General features: G+C 39.3%; 1 pseudogene across 1 annotated transcript; it reads left to right on the top strand.

Moving 5' to 3' along the window:
• The first annotated feature begins 3,276 nt into the window (after positions 1-3,276).
• LOC104668909 lies at positions 3,277-3,843 on the top strand (annotated as a pseudogene). The gene has a single exon (XR_748909.2). The product of XR_748909.2 is annotated as an interferon-induced transmembrane protein 3 pseudogene (transcript).
• The last annotated feature ends 14,938 nt before the right edge of the window (positions 3,844-18,781 follow it).

Here is an 18,781-nt window from a genome sequence, read left to right as displayed (position 1 = left end):
AACCTTGTCTCTACAAAAAAAATACAAAATCAGCCGAGTATGATAGTGCAAACCTGTAATTCCAGCTTCTTGGGAGGCTGAGGTGGGAGAATTGCTTGAACCCAGGAGGTGGAGGTTCCACCAAGCTGAGATCATGCCACTGCACTCCAGCCTGGGCATCACAGAGTGAGGCCCTGTATCAAAAAAAAAAAAAAAAAAAAAAAAAAAAAAAAAAAAAAAAAAAAAATCATATTTTTAAAATTGGGGGGAGTAAAGGGACTTAAATGGAAATATGATTTCTAAACTTTACTTGAAGTGGCAAAATGTTGACACTAGTAGACTGTGATGTTACATATGTAAAAGGTAATACCTAGAGCAACTACTAAAAAAAAAAAAAAAATACAGACTGGGTATGGTGGCTCATGCCTGTAATCCAAGCACTTTGGGAGGCCACGGTGGGTGGATCATGAGGTCAGGAGATGGAGACCATTGTGGTCAACATGGTGAAACTCTGTCTCTACTAAAAATACAAAAAATTAGTTGGGTGTGGTGGAACGTGCCAGTAATCCCAGCTACTCGGGAGACTGAGGCAGGAGAGAATCGCTTGAACTTTGGAGGCGGAGATTGCAGTGAACCAAGATTGTGCCACTGCACTCCAGCCTGGTGAGAGAGTGAGACTCTATCTCAAAAAAAAAAAAATAAAAATAAAAATAAAAAAGATATATCAAGTATTTTTGTAAGTAAATTAAACTGTAGTACTAAAAATGTTAAAGTAAGTCACAGGAAGGCAAAAGAAACAGAGGAGGTAGAAACAGAAGGAATAAATGAAAAATAAAATGTCACACAATCCTCAGCATATCAATAATTACTTTATAAATAAGTATAGAAATTAAAAGTTAGAGATAGGCAGAGTAGAACAAAATATCCCAGCCCAACTAAAGCTCTCTCAAAAATCACTTCAAACATATTGACATAGGTAGGATGAAAGTTACAGGAAGGAAAAAGATTTATAATACAAACATTAATCAAAAAAGAAGGCATAGCTATGTTAATATTAGATAAAGTTGACTTCAGAGCAAAGAATATTATGGGGAGCAAAGAAGTATATTACATAATAATTAAAGGATCAACCTGCCAAGAAGATACAGCACTTCTAAAAGCATATACACCGCACAACAGATCCTCAAAATACATGAAATGAAACTGATAGAATTGAAGTATTAACAGAAAAATCCACAAAACTTGGAATTTGTGAAAGTTGGGAAGTTCAACACCTCACTCCAGCAATTGATGGCACTACCGTACAGAAAGTCAGCAAGGATACAGGACTGACACCATCAACCAACAGCATGTAACTGACATGTATAGAACACTTCACTTTTCAACAGCAGAACACATATTCTTTTGAATTGCCATGAAACATTCACCAGGATAGATCATAACCTGGGTCCAAATCTTAACAAATTAAAAAAAAAAAACTGAAACACATAGAGTGTGCATGGAGTAATATTATTTGGTTGTATTTATATTACATTGTTTGCACACATGCTACAACATGGATAAACCTTGGAGACATTAGGCTAAGTGAAGTAAGCCAGCCCCAAACAGACATTGTATGATTCTGCTTATATGAGGTACCCAGAGTAGTGAAATTTATAAAGAGAGAAAGTAAAATGAGGGTTTCTAGGGAATAGGGTGACTGGGGAATGAGGAGTTAGCGTTTAATGGGTTCAGAGTTTCAGTGTGGGGAGATGAAAAAGTTCCAGAGCTGAATGGGAGTCATGGTTGCAGATCAATGTGCATATGATGCCACTGTACACTCACTGGACACTCATTGGACACTCTGTACACTCATTGGACACTCACTGGACACTCATTGTTCACTCTCTGTACACTCACTGTACATTCTCTGTACACTCACTGGACACTGGACACTCACTGTACACTTAAAAATCAACTGCACACTTAAAAGTGCTTGAAATGGGATATTTTATGTTATGTATATTTTATCACAATAAAAGACAAGAGCAAAAAAATATTTAAACAGGAAAACAATAGAAATAGAATGGAAATAGAAAAGACAGAAACAAAAAGCCAATTCTTCAAAATAATCAATAAAATTGATAAAACTCTAGTAAGACTGACAAAGATAAAAAGACACAAATTACCAATATTAAGAATTGAACAGGGATATCACAAGATTCTATAACCATTAAAAAAGTGATAAAGGAATAGCATAAATGGCCTTACACTTAGAAATTTGACAATTTAGAAGAAACTAACCCATTTCTCAAAAAACATAAATTACCAAAACTCAGCCAAGATAAAATAGATAATCTGAGTAGTCCTTTCACTATTAAGAAAATTGAATTTGTAATTTAAAAACTCTAACAAAACACATCTCCAGGCCCAGCTAGTTCCATTGGAGAATTTTGCCAAACATTAAAATAATTAACACAAACTTTACATACTCTCTTCCACAAAGCAAAAGAGAAGTGCACACTTTTAACCTTATTTTATGAAGTCATTATTACCTTGATACCAAAACCAAAGACGGCACACAAAAAGAAATCTATACACTAATATCCCTTGAACATAGATGCAGAAATCCTCAACGAAATTCTATCAAATCAAATCCTGCAATGTATAAAAAGAATAATACACTACAACCAAATGAAATGTATTCAAGGTATGCAATCCTGTTTCAATACTTGAAAATCAGTATAATCCACCCTATCAACAAGCTGGAGAAGAAAAATTATATGATTATATCATTTGATGTCAAAAAAGCAATTGACAAAATTCAACATCCATTTACAATAAAAACTTTTAGTATACTAGAAATGGAGGGAACTTCCTCAACCTTGTAAAGAACATCCACAAAAGGTCTATAGCTGACATCTTAGTCATGGTAGAAAGCTGAATAGTTTTCCTCTCTTAACAGGAATAAGGCAGGGATTTCCACTTTCATCACTCTTATTCGACAAAGCACTGGAAGTTCTAGCCATGACAATAAGAAAAGAAAAAGAGATAAAAGGGATACAGATTGGAAAAAATAAAGAAAACTGTCTCTATTTGTAAATGACATAATAGTCTATGCGGAAAAGTACAAGGCATCTACAAAAAAAAAAAAAACCATTCATACCCACACACAAAAGAAAACCCCACAAAAATCTTAGAATTAATAAGTGCAGTTAGTAAGGTCACACGTTATAAGATTAACACACAAAAATCATTGCATTTCTTCATACTGACAATGAACAAGTAGAAACCAAACTTTAAAATGCAGTACCACTAACCCGACCACCGCTGGCCTTCGCAGGACACCATGAACCACACGGTCCAAACCGTCTTCTCTCCTGTCAATAGCGGCCAGCCTCCCAGCTATGAGATGCTGAAGGAAGAGCACGAGGTGGCTGTGCTGGGGGCTCCCCACAACCCTGCTCCCCCGATGTCCACCGTAATCCACATCCGCAGCGAGACCTCCGTGCCCGACCATGTCGTCTGGTCCCTGTTCAACACCCTCTTCATGAACCCCTGCTGCCTGGGCTTCATAGCATTCGCCTACTCCGTGAAGTCTAGGGACAGGAAGATGGTTGGCGACCTGACTGGGGCCCAGGCCTATGCCTCCACCGCCAAGTGCCTGAACATCTGGGCCCTGATTTTGGGCATCCTCATGACCATTCTGCTCATTGTCATCCCAGTATTGATCTACCAAGCCCATCGATAGATCAGGAGACATCATTCAGGCCAGCAGCTCCGCCCACAACCTGTGTCCCACGTGCTCCACCTTCCTTCCATTCCTCGCCCTGCCCCCGGAGCGAGTCCTGTATCAGCCCTTTATCTTCACACTTTTCTACAATGGCATTCAATAAAGTGTACATGTTTCTGGTGCTGCTGCGAAAAAAAAAAATAAAATAAAATAAAAATAAAATAAAATAAAATGCAGTACCGTCTATAGTTGCTCCAAAGAAAACTAAATACTTAGATGTAGGTCTAACAAAACATGTACAGACTATGTGTGATGAAAATTATAAAATGTTGATGAAAAAAATGAAAGATGTGAGTACTTGGAGGGACATATTGTGCTCATGAGTTACATGATTCAACATAGTAAAGATGGCACCTCTCCATAAATTGATCTATAGATTTAATGAAATTCCTATCAAACTCTCAGCAATTTTTTTTTGTGGACATACACAAGCTCATATTCAAATATTTATGGAAATAGAAAAGCTCTAGAATAGCCAAAACAATTTTGAAAAAATGAATGAAGAGGGAGAAATCCCTCTTCCCAATGTTAAGTGGTTATCAGCTTGATATATATCCCATGTTCTATGGCTAGTGTATTCAAGAAAGTGTGGAGCGATAGACACACAAATCAGTGAAAAGGAATAGGGAACCCAGAAATAGATTCACACAAATATGCCCAGTGAATTTCCGAAAAAGGAACAAAACCAATCAATGGAGAAGGGATAGTCTTTAATAAAGTGTTCTAAAGCTATCCATAGGTATAAAACACACCTCTGCCTAAACTACATGTTTTACATACAAATGTTAACTCAAAATGACTCATGGACCAAATTCTAGGAAAAAAGCATGAGAGAATACCTTTGGGTTCCAAGCCCAGGCAAATAGTTCTTAGACTTGACACCAAAAGCATGATGCATAAAAGGAAAAATAATAAATGGGACTTTATCAAAATTAAAAACTTTTGTACCACTGAAGACCCTATTAAGTATACAAAAAGACAAATATAGACTGGAAGAAAATATTTGCTAACTACATGCCTACAAAGAACTTGTATCTAGAATACAGAAAGAACTATCAAAACTCAACATTAAAAAGCCAAACAATCAGGCCCGGTGCGGTGGCTCATGCCAGTAATACCAGCACTTTGGGATGCTGGGGCGGGCAGACCACCTGAGGTCAGGAGTTCAAGACCACCCTGGTCAACATGGTGAAACACTGTCTTTACTAAAAATACAAAAATTAGCTGGGTGCGGTGGTGGGAGCCTGTAATCCCATCTACTCAGGAGGCTGAGGCAGGAGAATTGCTTGAACTCGGGAGGCGGAGGTTGCAGTGAGCTGAGATCACATCATTGCACTCCAGCCTGGGGGACAGTGTGAAACTCCGTCTAAGAAAAAAAAGCCAAACAATCAAATTAGAAAAGGGGAAAAAGACATGCACAGATATTTCATCAGAGAGCCTATACAGATGACAAATAAATATGTGATGTTCAACATCATTAGCCATTAGAGAAAAGGAAATTAAAACTACAATGACATAACATTACATACGTATCAAAATGGCTAAGATAAAAAGTAGTGACAGCATCAAATACTGACAAAGATGTAGAGAAACTAGATCATGTATACATTGCTGATGGGAATGTAAAATGGTAGAGTCGCTCTGGAAAATAGCTTTGCATTTCCTTTAAAATGAAAAATGGACTTAATGTGTGACCCAACTATTGCACGCTTAGGCAATTATCACAAATAAAATCTGATTTTCACATGGAAGCTTGTATGAGAATATTTATAGCAGCATTATTTGCAATAGCTCTTAACTAGAAACTACACAAATGACCTTCAATGGTGGAATATTAAATAAGTGGTGGTACACTCATATCATGGGTTACTACTCAGTGATAAAAAAGAACTATTGATAAATGCAACAACTTGAGTAAATCTCAAGGAAATTATATTGAGATTAAAAAGTCATCATCAGAAGGATACATGCTACATGATTCCACTTATATAGCATTTATAAAATATCATAACTATAGAGATGGAGAACAGATTAGCGGTTGCCCAGAGATAACAATAGAGTGGAGAGAGGGTAGCTAAAAAGAAGTAGCAAGAGGGAGGTTTGTGATGATGGTACAGCTGAGTACGCATTTGTGCTGGTGGTTCCATGAAGCTACACATGTGATAAAATTGCATAGGGCTATACAAATACACCCCCATGTATTATAAATGCATACATATGAGCACGTGTATAAATGATGACATCTGAACATGCTCTCGGGATTGTGCCAATGTCAGTTTCCTAATTGTGATATTGTACTGCAGTTATGAAAGATGTTTTCATGGGGAGACACTTGGTGAAGAAGGTAAGAATGTCCCTGAACATTTTTTAGCAACTTCCTGTGACGCTATATTTGAAGTAAAATGAATTTTTTAAATTATATTGATAAATTATATTGATGATGATAAAATAGAACGCCCTCATGACCTCTAGGTATTGAAGAATTTCTTAAACAAGATAGAAACAGTAGCAGATATAAAGGACATGTCCTCAGTTTTAAACCCTACTCAACTCCCTACCGCAGCTATTATTATTTATCTTGAAATCTCACTTTGAAATTATTTTCTAGCTTGGCTTCAATGGCACTATGTAAACATATCTAAATTTTCCTTCTATCTCTCTGATTTATTTATTCCTTCATTAAACAAACTTACTGAGCACCTATTATGTGCCAGGAACTCTTTTAGGTGTGGGATATATAGTAGTGAACAGATTACTCACAACAGAGGAGCTTCCTATCCTGTCAGGGCTCTGGTGTTGCACCAGCTGGTGAGTAAGTCGATAAAAAATGGATAAGCAAATAAGTCAAATAGAGAAGCATGTCAGTTGGTGATAGTGCTATGGAAAAAACCGATCGTGGGATGGGAGTAAGGATGCTAGGAAGGGATCACGTACTGTACACAGTTTTAAAGAGGATGCTAGGGTACTCCTTATGGACCAGGAGTCTGTTGAGCAAAGAATTGAAGGAGGTGAAGGGTATGCCATGATGCTGTCTGGGGGCGATACTCAGAGAAGAGGGAGGAAGAAGAGATAGATGTGACATGAATGGAGTGAAAGAAAGAGAAATAGGAATGAGGTCAGAGTGGTCATGAGGCCAAATCCTTGTGAGGGCCTTGTAGGCCACGGCAAGGACCTTTGTCTTTCTCTACATCAGTAGTGGAAAGGTGTGGTCCCCAATTAGCAATATCAGCACCCTCCAGGGAATGTGTGAGAAATGCAGGTTCCTAGGCCCTGCCCCATGCCTACTGAATTAGAAACTCTAGAAGTGGGACCAAAGATCTGTTTTAATAAGCCCTCTAGGTGATTCTGATCCACACTAAAGTTTGCAAATGCCACTCTAAATGCTGTGAAGACCACCTGAGAGCCCTAAGCAGAGGCATGAACTGACTTCTGTGTTTAAAGTACTTTGTAGAGGGGAGCAAGATGCAAGAAAGACCTGGTAGGAGGCTACTGCAGTGGTCCATGGGAGAGATGATGGTGACTTGGTGCAGGCCCACAGTGGTGGAGATGGAGAGGGGGTTATAATCAATGGTCTTCAAAGGCTTCTCTCTCTCTGTATAATCTTTTTTTTCCTCTTGTTTTGAGACGGAGTCTCGCTCTGTTGCCCAGGCTAGAGTGCGGTGGCACAATCTTGGCTCACTGCAAGCTCCACCTCCTGTGTTCACGCCATTCTCCTGCCTCAGCCTCCCGAGTAGCTGGGACTACAGGTGCCCACCACCACACCCGGCTACTTTTTATGTGTTTGTGTGTGTGTGTGTGTGTGTGTTTGCTTCTTTTTTTTTTTTAGTAGAGACAGGGTTTCACCGTGTTAGCCAGGATGGTCTCAATCTCCTGACCTTGTGATCCGCCCACCTCCCAAAGTGCTGGGATTACAGGTGTGAGCCACCGCGCCCGGCCATAATTTTCTTTAGAGAGCTTGGCTATATGGTTTCACATGCAACTTTCAGAAAAAAATGCTAAGATCCATGTATTACCACTTTGCAGAACTCTGTCTCCTGTATTCAGCTCCCTCCAGGACATTTTGTAGAGAAATATCACCACACTTTCGTTTAGTGAGAATACTCTGCCTACTTCAGTATCCACAGTATGTACTCTTATAACGATATATTCCTTTAAAAATTTTAAATTTCCTTTTCTCTATTCTATTATCCCTGACATGACTAATGAATTCCCTCACACTTAGGATCAGGTCAGTCTGACCCCAAAACCCATTTTTAAAGAACTTATTTTATCATCTATTTTCCTAAGAACCCAATTCCAAACTTCAGTTTAGGATGACAAGTCTGTCATTTAGAAAGGGTAAGGTATACCTTCCGAGGTTTAAGTAGGCCTGGTTTTCATGGAATCACTGCAATCAATGACTGCAAGCCTCTAGCTGATTCACATATAACTACTGACAGTGACAGGTGATGAGAAAGAAATGAATGTTTAGAAGAATTACATGCATCTCTGCATATTTGATCTTTTTGAAATTAATCTTAGAGTTTTTACAACATATAATGCTAAACACATGTCACTTATTCTGAACTTAACACAGTGCATGGAAATGTTTATAAGAATTAGAGACACTTCAGAGTCTGTCACAGGGGTAGACTATTGACACGATCTGTTTATTTCTTCTGAAACCTGTATTTAGTCACGGAAAACTCTATGTTGCTCTTTTATGAGTTCAATCACTGAAATCATTATTGCTGTGTCTGAGAAGAATGAGACTGTTAATTGTGTTTACAATAAAATATGTGAATAAATAAATAAAAGAGGTTAATACTTTTTATAATTGTTAGGATTTGCTAGAACAACTTTCATTACACTGTGTACAACTAGTAGATTCTATTTCTCATGTCAAGTTCTATTGATTGTTAATGACTGCTTGGAGCTCTGTGAGAATAATTCTGAGATCGAGTCTGGTTTCAGCAAGAAACAGCATCATGTTTGGTAGGAACCATCCACCACCAGTACAGGTGAAAGAGGTGATGGCTCCAGAGCCTCATGTTGTCTAACTTTTCCACAGAAGCAAAAGAGAACCAGCTTTATCGGGATATCCAGCAATCATTCAAAATTTCCAAAACCAGTTGTCTCTCTTGGGTCTCCGCTCCGAACATTCTCATTTTTCTCTACTTTGCGTTTCTCTCATGACCCCACTGCCCTTCTAGATGCCATTCCATCTAGCATAAAATTCTCTGTTTGGCTCTTAGGATCCTTATAATCTCTCCCCACCCCTCCTACGCATCTTATAGCCCATAGCTCCTGTGTACCTAGCCTCGTTCAGGTTAGCCTGGTTTCCTTGGTGTCCCATACGGAAATACTGATAACTTTGCCTCTCAGCATTTGTTTAAAGCTACCATTCCAATCTGAAATGTTCACCCCCTTCCTCTCTGTCAATGTCATTTCTATCTAACTTTTAAGAGGTGGTGCACATCCTTTATAAACTATGGAGTCTTCCCTGACTTTCCAAATTTTGATTTCCTAGAGTCCTTGGCTTAGCTTCAGAAGACAGAAATAATGTTATCTTTCTTAAAGCAAAATATAGACAAAATATGGATAATTTGATAATGTTGAAAAATTTTAAGGAGCATGTTCTAGGCCAGGCTTCTAGAAAGACTTGCAAAATACCACAGTACTTATCCTAGGAAACTGCTCCCTCTGCCCAATCAGGAAGGTAAGGAATCGGGAAATATCCTAGAATACTTAGTTTTAGGGACATGCCATTTTAGGTAAAGTTCAGGGATCAGGGTACTATCACCACTATAAGTTGTATTAAGAGCCATGTCACTCTTGCAAGATCACACTTGAAGAAAAAACTGGATGACCTATGCCCAGTATATTGGCATTCAAGAAGCTAATGAATGGACCCAGGAACATTCCGCATAGACCCCAGGGCTCTTGGTCATGCCTGCCAGCAGAAAACAGTCAATGCCTGAAAGAAGCCCCTACCTCTGCCTTCCAGATCTTAGAGGAGTGGGCCTGCTTGGCTGAACCTAAATCTCAAAACCCAGATGAAGGAGCCTGAGAGATGTAATTTGTTAGTCTTTCTAACATCTGCAACACAGAAAGGCATACCAGGAAGTGCAGGCAGTGGATGTGGGTTCCTTTCTACCATTTCTGTCCAATCTAACACAACTTGCTGTATTTGAAAGTTGCAAATCCACTCCTGCCATGTTCCTGTTTAAAAACCACTCAGTCGCCTACAGCATGAAGCCCTAACTCCATAGCATGGCATATAAGGAACTCTGCTCTGCAAATGGGACACAGACATGTGGCACCAGCACCTTACAGTGTAAATGTAAAATAGGGTTTATTAGGCAAGGGTAGCCAGGATAGATTTTCTAGCTTCAGGGCACTAGAGTTTCCTCCTCTGTTGTTTTACAAAGCAATTAAAAATATGGCTTCCTGAGAGTGTACTTTCTGAGATCTGAGTCTTCTGATCCCTCCCTCACTTTTATCTGAAGGTTCTCCCTCTTATGCTCCTATTATCCCTGTCCTGCCCAATTTGGATAGGAAACACCCATAAGTTTCTCCTTTGTGTGACGTTTTGTCAGAGGAGTAAGGTTTTTTGTTTTGTTTTGTTTTGTTTTTTGAGACAGGGTCTTGTTCTGTCGCTCAGGCTGGAGTGCAGTGGCACCATCATAGCTCACTGCAGCCTCCACCTTCTGGACTCCATGGATCTCTCTGCCTCAGCCTCCCAAGCAGCTGCAATTACAGGCATAAACCACCGTACCTGGCCAATTTTTGTATTTTTTTGTAGAGACTGAGATTTGCCATGTTGCCCAGGCTGGTCTTGAGCTCCTGAACTCCAGCAATCTTCCCACCTTGGCCTGCCAAAGTGCTAAGATTACATATGTGACCACCATGCCTGGCCACAAGTAAGTTTTAGTCGGTTAGTTCTAAAAGATTAGGGTCCAGAATGGGTCAGTACCATCTGTCATTAGCTTACCACTGTCCTCTTGCACTCACCCACAAACTGGATCCTGCAGAATCCCTTCCCATTGCTTGACTGTTCTCCTATTGGGCCTCCATAGTTCCAGTGCATGCCTATAGGCATTTGGGGGTCTTGTGTTCTCAGGGCTATCGGAGCCAAGTTGCTTTCCCTCCTTTCCTCCCGCACAGGTGCATGGGTCTCACACCTGTTGGTGGTTTGGGCCTACATATTTGAGTGTTCCTTAGGGCACCAGGATTTCTACTTCTATTGTAGATGTTTTCCATGGTTCTTTGGTTTTGATATCCTAGTTGCAGGGTCATTTTTTAAAATGGGGGAATTAAGAGAAGAATAAAACTTGTTCAATTTTTGTCACCATTTTATTTCAAAAATACTGAATAAACAGAAAATCACTTATGACTCTGAATTTGCCCCTCCTTTTGTTTGAAAAAGAAAAAAAATCTCGGTCAAGTCTTGCTGTCATGAAGAAGGATGAGTTTGCAGGGATTCCTCCAACAACTAGTCAGCACTCCCACTAAGTTGGCATTTTTCACTTGTCTGGTTCCACTCAAACGTTCCTAAGTTGGACCAAACACAGCCCCTGTCCATCCACTGCCCTTTTCCTAGGGGAAACAGATGCCACTATCATTCTCTTAAAAAAATTTAGTTGCTTTCATTGTCGTTATTAAAGACAGTGCCTGTATGTTGTCATCAATGGTGTAAATAAATTTGTCATCAATGATGTAAATAAATTCTGACATCCTTCATTTCTGCATCATTTTTTCAAGACGTAGGGTCTGGGGTAGGAGAGGGTAAGGTAACACTCTGGCTAAGTCTAGGGTTGTTCCTGTGATTTTCTTGCTGAGGAAATAGAGGGAAAAGCTAGTATTTCAGTGTCAGTAATGGAGGAGGAATACTACGTAACAGATTACTCTTCCACAATGGAAAGAGGAGTTAGATATTGGAAAGAGGAAGGGAAAAAAAAGTTTCCACTGTAGTCTATCTCTTTAGCTGGCCAGAATTCATATACTCTTCCTTAAATCTTAAAACTTGTCAAAAGAAAAAAGGAAGGAAAGAAGGAAAGGAGGGACAGAGAGAGGGAGGGATGAAGGGAAGGATATATCTTAATAAAATGCAACTATCTTTCACACAATTGTAAATACACCCACTCTTTCACAGGAGGGAGAAGCTTAAGATCTTGCAGTTCTTGCTCCAGTTTCAGGTACAGGATTTCTTATTATGCTGTTTTAGTGTTAGACAAGCCATATTATAGAAGTTCAACATCACCATTGCACATTACATTAAATCATGACAAAAAAGAGAGAGAAAGGAGGAGGAATTTATTATACCACAAGGAAACAAATACGGATGGAGACCATACCCATTTTTTCTATAGTTAGTTATGACACTGTAGTTAATTTTTATGACTTCCCTTCTCTTTTACCCATTTCATGTTTCCTTTGACCTTAGGTAATGCCTCAACTCATTGGGATTCTTTCTTGGATGAGGTGGCGCATATGACCCAAGCCTTCATTTCTGAGGGAACTGAGCTGTTGATGATCCTGCCTAGAGATGTCCATGAACTTTTACCACTGCAAATGATGCCACTAGGAAGTGTCCCAGTAGAGTCCCTGAATTTATTCCTTTCTCTTCCTGGCTCTTCTTTTGCAGCAGCAGCCCTCTATCCCATCTATCACTACAAAATGATTTTTTGCATGTTCTCCCAAGAGTGTGAGAAACCCAAAATATCCAGGAGGCCATTACAACTTCCAATTCAGTGGAATAAACTTTGTGTTTCCTCATGGAAACATACCTCCACTGAGAGGTAATATAGGATAGTGGTTAAGACCAGGGACACTGATAAACTGTGTTCAAATTCTGGCTATCCAATTCTCTGAACTCAGTTTCCTAATCTAAAAAATGTGGACAATATAGTACTTTACTCATAGAGTTGTTATCATGACTAAATAGATTATTATAAGTAAATCACATAGAACAGAGCCTGGCACCTAGTGTTTGCTGAATATTAACCGTTATCACCAAGTGCTAAACAAGCAAAGCCCAGTTACAGGAACTATAAACAAACACAATCAAGAGCTTCACTAGATATGGCTGTGAGCCTCGTACAACCCCTTGCCACTCCACTTCACATCTTTATTTTCAACCTGGGAAGTATATTAGTGGAAGAAATAGCACCATATATTTGTTGATTATTCAAAGCATACAATTTGCCTTACATGATGTAATCCAATCTCACAAGAGTGTCCTAGAGCTGGCTCTGATGTTTACAAGGAGTTCATATTTGTGTTCTATAAGGCCATCTATTTCTGGATGATGGGCACATGATATGACCAATGACCCCATGTGTATGGGCTCATTGTTTTAATTCTTTTCTGTAAAATGAAATATTTGATAAGAAATACATTGTGTGGACTGTCAAAATGATGTACAAGTCATTTATTTAGACCACAGATGATATGTGACAAAATTATGTTAAGAAGAAAAGAAAATCTTAATCCAGAATATCTTTCTTTTCCAAGAAGTAAATCATTGTCCCTTCAGAATAGAAGGGTTTGATGTGTTCAACCTGCTACCAGGAAGCTAGCAGATCCCCTTGAACTATGCACCATATCAGAGGTAGGGTTGTTGGTTGTGGTTTCTACCATTGATGAGAAAAAGTCCTTATTCTTAGTCCCCATTCCTATCACCTCTTGGTTGCATGGACCAGCTGTTCCATCTCCAAAACAGCACTACGTATTATCTACTGATTCTGAACATACACTATATTCTGAAGAATAGAATCAACACCAACTTAACTTTGTTCATGAAAATATTCAGCAATGATTTAGTTTTATATTACTCCCATAAGAAAATCACAACAAATTTGGTGTCTTAAACAACACAAGTTTATTATCTCACAGTTTTGTAGGTCAGAAGTCTGATATGGGTCTCATCTGAACAAAATCAAAGTATTGGCAAGGCAGTGTTTCTTCTCAGAGCTTTTGGAGATAATCTGTTTCCATGCTCTTTCAAGGTATTGACAGAATTCAGCTCCTAGAAGGGTGTGGGACTGAGCTCCCCACTTCACCTGCTGGTTGTCAGCTGAGGGTTATTCTCAGCATTCAGAGGCCCCTGCATTGCTGAGCTCATAGCCCTCTTTCTGTCTCTTCAAAGCTAGTGCTTGTAGGCTGAGGCGTTTTTTATTTTTTTTCTTCACTTTAAATCTCTCCTGCTTATTCTTGTGTGGCATCACTGTGACTCTTCTGCCAGCAAACGTTCTCCATTTTTAAGGACTCATTTGATTAGACTGGGTTTCCACAATAATACAGGATAACTTTCCCATCTCAAGATTCATAAGCTTAATCATGTTTGCATAGTTCCTTTTGTCAAGTAACACAGTGTATTTCCAGGATCCAAGGATTCAGGCATAGACAGCTATGGGGGGCTCTTCTATTTACCACAAGCAAGACTGCAGTGACTGGAGACGAAGTCTGACTGATGTTCACCTGATTCTCTGCAATAGGAAAATTTTGATGATTTTTCACATGGGACACAATAGTATCATAGCAATCCTGAAATTTTGTTCCTTCCAACTCCCTAACCATTTGACTAAACCATTAGCAATCACCTAAATCTTTGACTCTGTGCGTCATTCTTTCCAGGCAAAGTGGAAAAAGAGAGAAGCTGGTCAAAGGACAGTTAAGATATCTCTAAGAAAGCCATAAAAGTGTACACTTGTCCCATCAAGTAAAAGAAAATTGCTTCTGGTGTCCTCTATTTGTTGGAAATTGGGGTGGGGAAAAGCATTTGTCAGATTAATAACTCTATGCTCAATATTAAGGGCTGTACTGATTTGTTCTAATAAGGAGACTAGAAAGGAAAAGCACCTGTAGTTAGAGTCATACATTATTAAACTAACAACAATCCACTGCCATTTTCCAATGTGTATCTGTCCATGGCAGTGGCTAAAACACAGAACAAAATGGGCCAGTAAATTGGAATCATGACTCCTGTATTTTTCTAAGTAATTGATGATAACACTGATTTCCATGATTCTCATAAGGATATTGTTTTATTTTGATTTATTATTTTAGTAGGAAACAGAAAGTGTAGAGACTCCCTCTTGTCTCTTTTCACCTCCCTCCCTCGCATCTTCTTCCTCTATTGGTAAAGGAGACTGGGAGAAGATTTTTTCCCAGGTATATTTATTCCATTAATTAAGACATGATTTTGAGTCCCATTGTTCTACCATCATTAAATGATACAGGTGAAAACTCCATTTGTCACCTGTCTAAAACAAATATTCATTCTGATTGTTAGATCACTGTGGTGTTCTGGGTACCCAGGCAGTAGCATCAGTGTAGACCTGATATTCAATATATATACAAGGTTTAGATAATTATCTTTCTCAGAGGGTAAATATCCATAGGGACCTCTGGAGAAGAATAGGAGGAAGATTCGAAGTATGGACTTGGATATTTGTGCAGGATCTTTCCTCAAGTGTACCCGATCTTCCCTTCATTCAGGAGTTTTTGTGTCTTTGGACTTGAGTCTGGACATTGAGTGAGGCGACGCAGTCACTATAACGTGGTGGCAGTTGAAGTCAGGTCTCTGCTTATGCAGTTATATACATCCAGTGGGGCCTTAAGGATGGCAGAATAAGTAATGTTCACAAGTGGTCCTCCTGGTCCATCCATTTCCCTGCCTCCTTAGAGTTAAGTGGTGCCATGTGACCAGTTCTGCTCAATGGCCTGTGAGCAGAAGTAGCATGTGTTGCTTCTGGACTGAAGTCTGGAAGAGCAAGGATGAATTCCCCATGTGGTCTCTTTCCCTTCCATGGGAACTGTGAATTAGATCACAAGACTAAAGCAGACTAGGTCACTGCATGATCAAAAGCCCTAGAGAGTCACTCAGACCAGTGGCCGACTTTGTGTAAATGAGAAATAAACTTTTAAGTGCTAAGTCACTGAGACTTTGGGGGCATTATATTAACACAACTTAAACCAGTCTATCCAGACTAATTCAGCGGGGAACCCATCCTTACAGTCAAAGGACCCTGTGAGCAATCAACCACCCCCAATGATCTTGTGGCTTAGACCATTCTATTTGCTATGTTTATACTTTTTCCTCTTATAGTAATCAATCTCATTCTGTCTCTGCCAGTCGAGTTTCTCTGCTTGTCTTTTTTCCATCCTGGGATATATCCATAACATTGAAATCAGGGAGCTCATTTTAGTTGCAGCACCTTCTATCAACTCATCTGTACTACATAGAACAGCCACCAAAGTGTTTCTCAAAGATGCTCCTACTTCACTTACCAATATCTGTCTTAAGGTTTAAATTAAAAGAGATTTTTCTGGGCAGTCCCTGGTGACTTAGGGAGTATGGGAATGCTCCATAAGTATGTAATTCCCCCCAAGTTAAAATTCCTTCATTTACATTATGCCCAAATTTTTATTGGTATCTCCGTTTTGTTTAGAGGTCAGCACTGAACACATTTGTACATTGATTAGTTACACAAACTATCGTATCTCATACCAACAGGCACACAAAAGCAAGGATCTCTGGCAAGTTCATCCATATTGATAAATTCAGTCCAATCTAAAGTTACTTTTCTTCCAATTCGGTGAGGACCCTCTAAATTCATTCACACACACATTCCAAAGACTTCTGCAGATATAAATTAATAAGTTCTGCAATTCTTTTGGGATTAACGTCCTCTCTTTCTTGATTTGATTTATTACTTTTTCCTTGGAGTACGATGGAATCTAATCTAATTACAGGTTTGGAGAAAAGAAGGGATTGAAATAGTGTAGAGAGTGTAGATCAAAAGGGAAGCTGGCTTGATGTTGTAGGGTAACTCCTTCAGACGTGGGCAAGGGAAGGTCAGTGAAGTGTAAGCGTTCTAGGTACCAAGATACCTCCAGATGCTGCCATTTATATCTAATCCAATGTTTCAGTGTTCTCTTCTTTCCTGAACAGGGGCCCAACTGAAAAGACATGACAAGTTGATTTATTCAACAGATGTTGGAATTTGACAATCTGCAGGGGAAAAAAAAACTCTGTTAAATTTGGTTTTCAGTTATCTCAATCCTAAAGATATGACTGAAAAGATTCTTTCATGCTATCCATAGAAAGTCTGAGAATTTAAAACTTTTAGTGACTCATTTCTTAAAAATGTTGTTCAATGCTAAATAGCTTCCTTACCCTGTAGACTTTGAATTGGCAGCAAAAACAATCTCCCAAGCTTTGCCCTTAATGGGTACTTTATTCCAAATGACCGAAAGTAATACTTTGATTAAGTATGTGCTACCAAACATGTGCCACTATGTGCCATGAACTAGAATTCTATCTTGGAATAATAACAGAACATTCATTGCATTTTGCCTTCCCTAAGCTAGACAATCATCCCAGATTTCTCGTACTTTATTGGAGCTCTGTTAAATACAATGGCCTATTAAATGCCAGGCACTGTTCTGAGCAATTTTAATACATATACTCTTTAAGCATTGAAACAATCCAATGAGAATGGCACTATTTTATCCACACTTACAATTGAGGAATTGATAGACACAGAAGCTAGTTCACACAGCTGTAAGTGGCAAAGCTGGAGATTCAAATCCAGGCAGCCTGTCTCCTGAACCCATGTTTATAACCAGTGTGCTATGCTGCCTCTCAATTTGAAAGTCAATTCAGTCAGTTGGAATGCTTTTGTCTGTAAGTAAAAGAAACTTTTTTTTTTTTTTTTCTACCTAAACAAAATGATGTTTTATTACAAGGCTGTCAGAATTGACAGAAGCAGGCTACAAGACCAGTCTTGGATAACAAACAGGAACTAAAGTCCCTACAGTGGGCCAAGGAGAAAGAAATACAGACAACATTCTGCAGGGAGACAGTCTGGCCAGGACATTGCTCTCATCACAACTGCTGCCGTCACTGCTAACTTCATGATAGAATTCTGACCACTTCATCAAATGTCAAGGTCCAGGGTAGGAGCCTCTGATTTGCTGAGCCTATTTACCTGCCTGTGCTGTAGCTGCCAAGACACAGAGAAAAAGAAGGTTGGGCATTTTGGGCTTCCTTAGTGGCAGGGAGGTGAAGTCAGCTTCACAATGAGACGAAATACATGAGGGAATCTCACAAAATAACAAGTTGCTTGACAGACATCAAAGTGATAACTGTCCACTACAACCTGTAAGGATCTAAAAGAGTTGTGACCCTACAACCTCATTTGTGCCCAAATATGCAAGAAACAAATAATGTATATTGCTCAGTCTTTCCACCCTCCATATCTCTCCCAGCTCCACTGCATAGCTGGATTGACTTTAGTAAAGAAAGGTAAACCAGCTACCCCCACCTCATCCCTGACACACAGCAGGCTTGATGCAAATTCAAGGTTCTATCCATTTGTTGAGGCTGTTTTTCCAACAACTTTGCAACTCCAGGACACACCCTAGACTATTTTAAGCATAGAGCTATTTCTCAGAACTCTTTGTGGTATTGGTTACCCACAGTCCCAGCAGTCCTAACCCAGTCCCAAAACCACTGAACTCAGTCCATCTGGCTTTCAGATAAAATCTGATACATTAGCTTCAGCAACTGCCTCTTAAGAAGCTCTGGGCTGTCCAAGATGTCAAAACAGGCCAAATGCCCAGATTTCTTGCACTCTCTTCCCCTCACCCCAATCAACCTGTAAGTACTACATAAGGAAACATCAAGCCATAGAGTCAAGTTAGGCTGAAGGCAGATAAAATAGAAAATTAACTGAGAAGGTTCTGCTCATGTTTTTTTTTCCCCACCATTGTCTTGAACAACTCTTGTCAAACATCTGTGGCCACTCACAGCTCTGGTCCATTTGTTCTTAGAAGTAAAATCAGGGGAGTACAGAAACTGTGCCTGTGAGGAAATGATACAAACCAGTGTGTGAGGCGAGTGTGATAACTGCTACACTACAGAAATGATAGAACTTTGAGCATTTGCTTTCTCATCCTTTCTATTCTGGTATCTTCCCAGTGTTGCTTATGTCTGTGAGCAACAGGCAAAACCCTGAGCTGATCAGTTGTTTGTGCAGTGAG

This window comes from Rhinopithecus roxellana, chromosome 15 (assembly GCF_007565055.1).
Source record: "Rhinopithecus roxellana isolate Shanxi Qingling chromosome 15, ASM756505v1, whole genome shotgun sequence".
NCBI classification, from domain to species: Eukaryota; Metazoa; Chordata; class Mammalia; order Primates; family Cercopithecidae; genus Rhinopithecus; species Rhinopithecus roxellana.
This window is presented reverse-complemented; position numbering and strand designations above follow the sequence as displayed.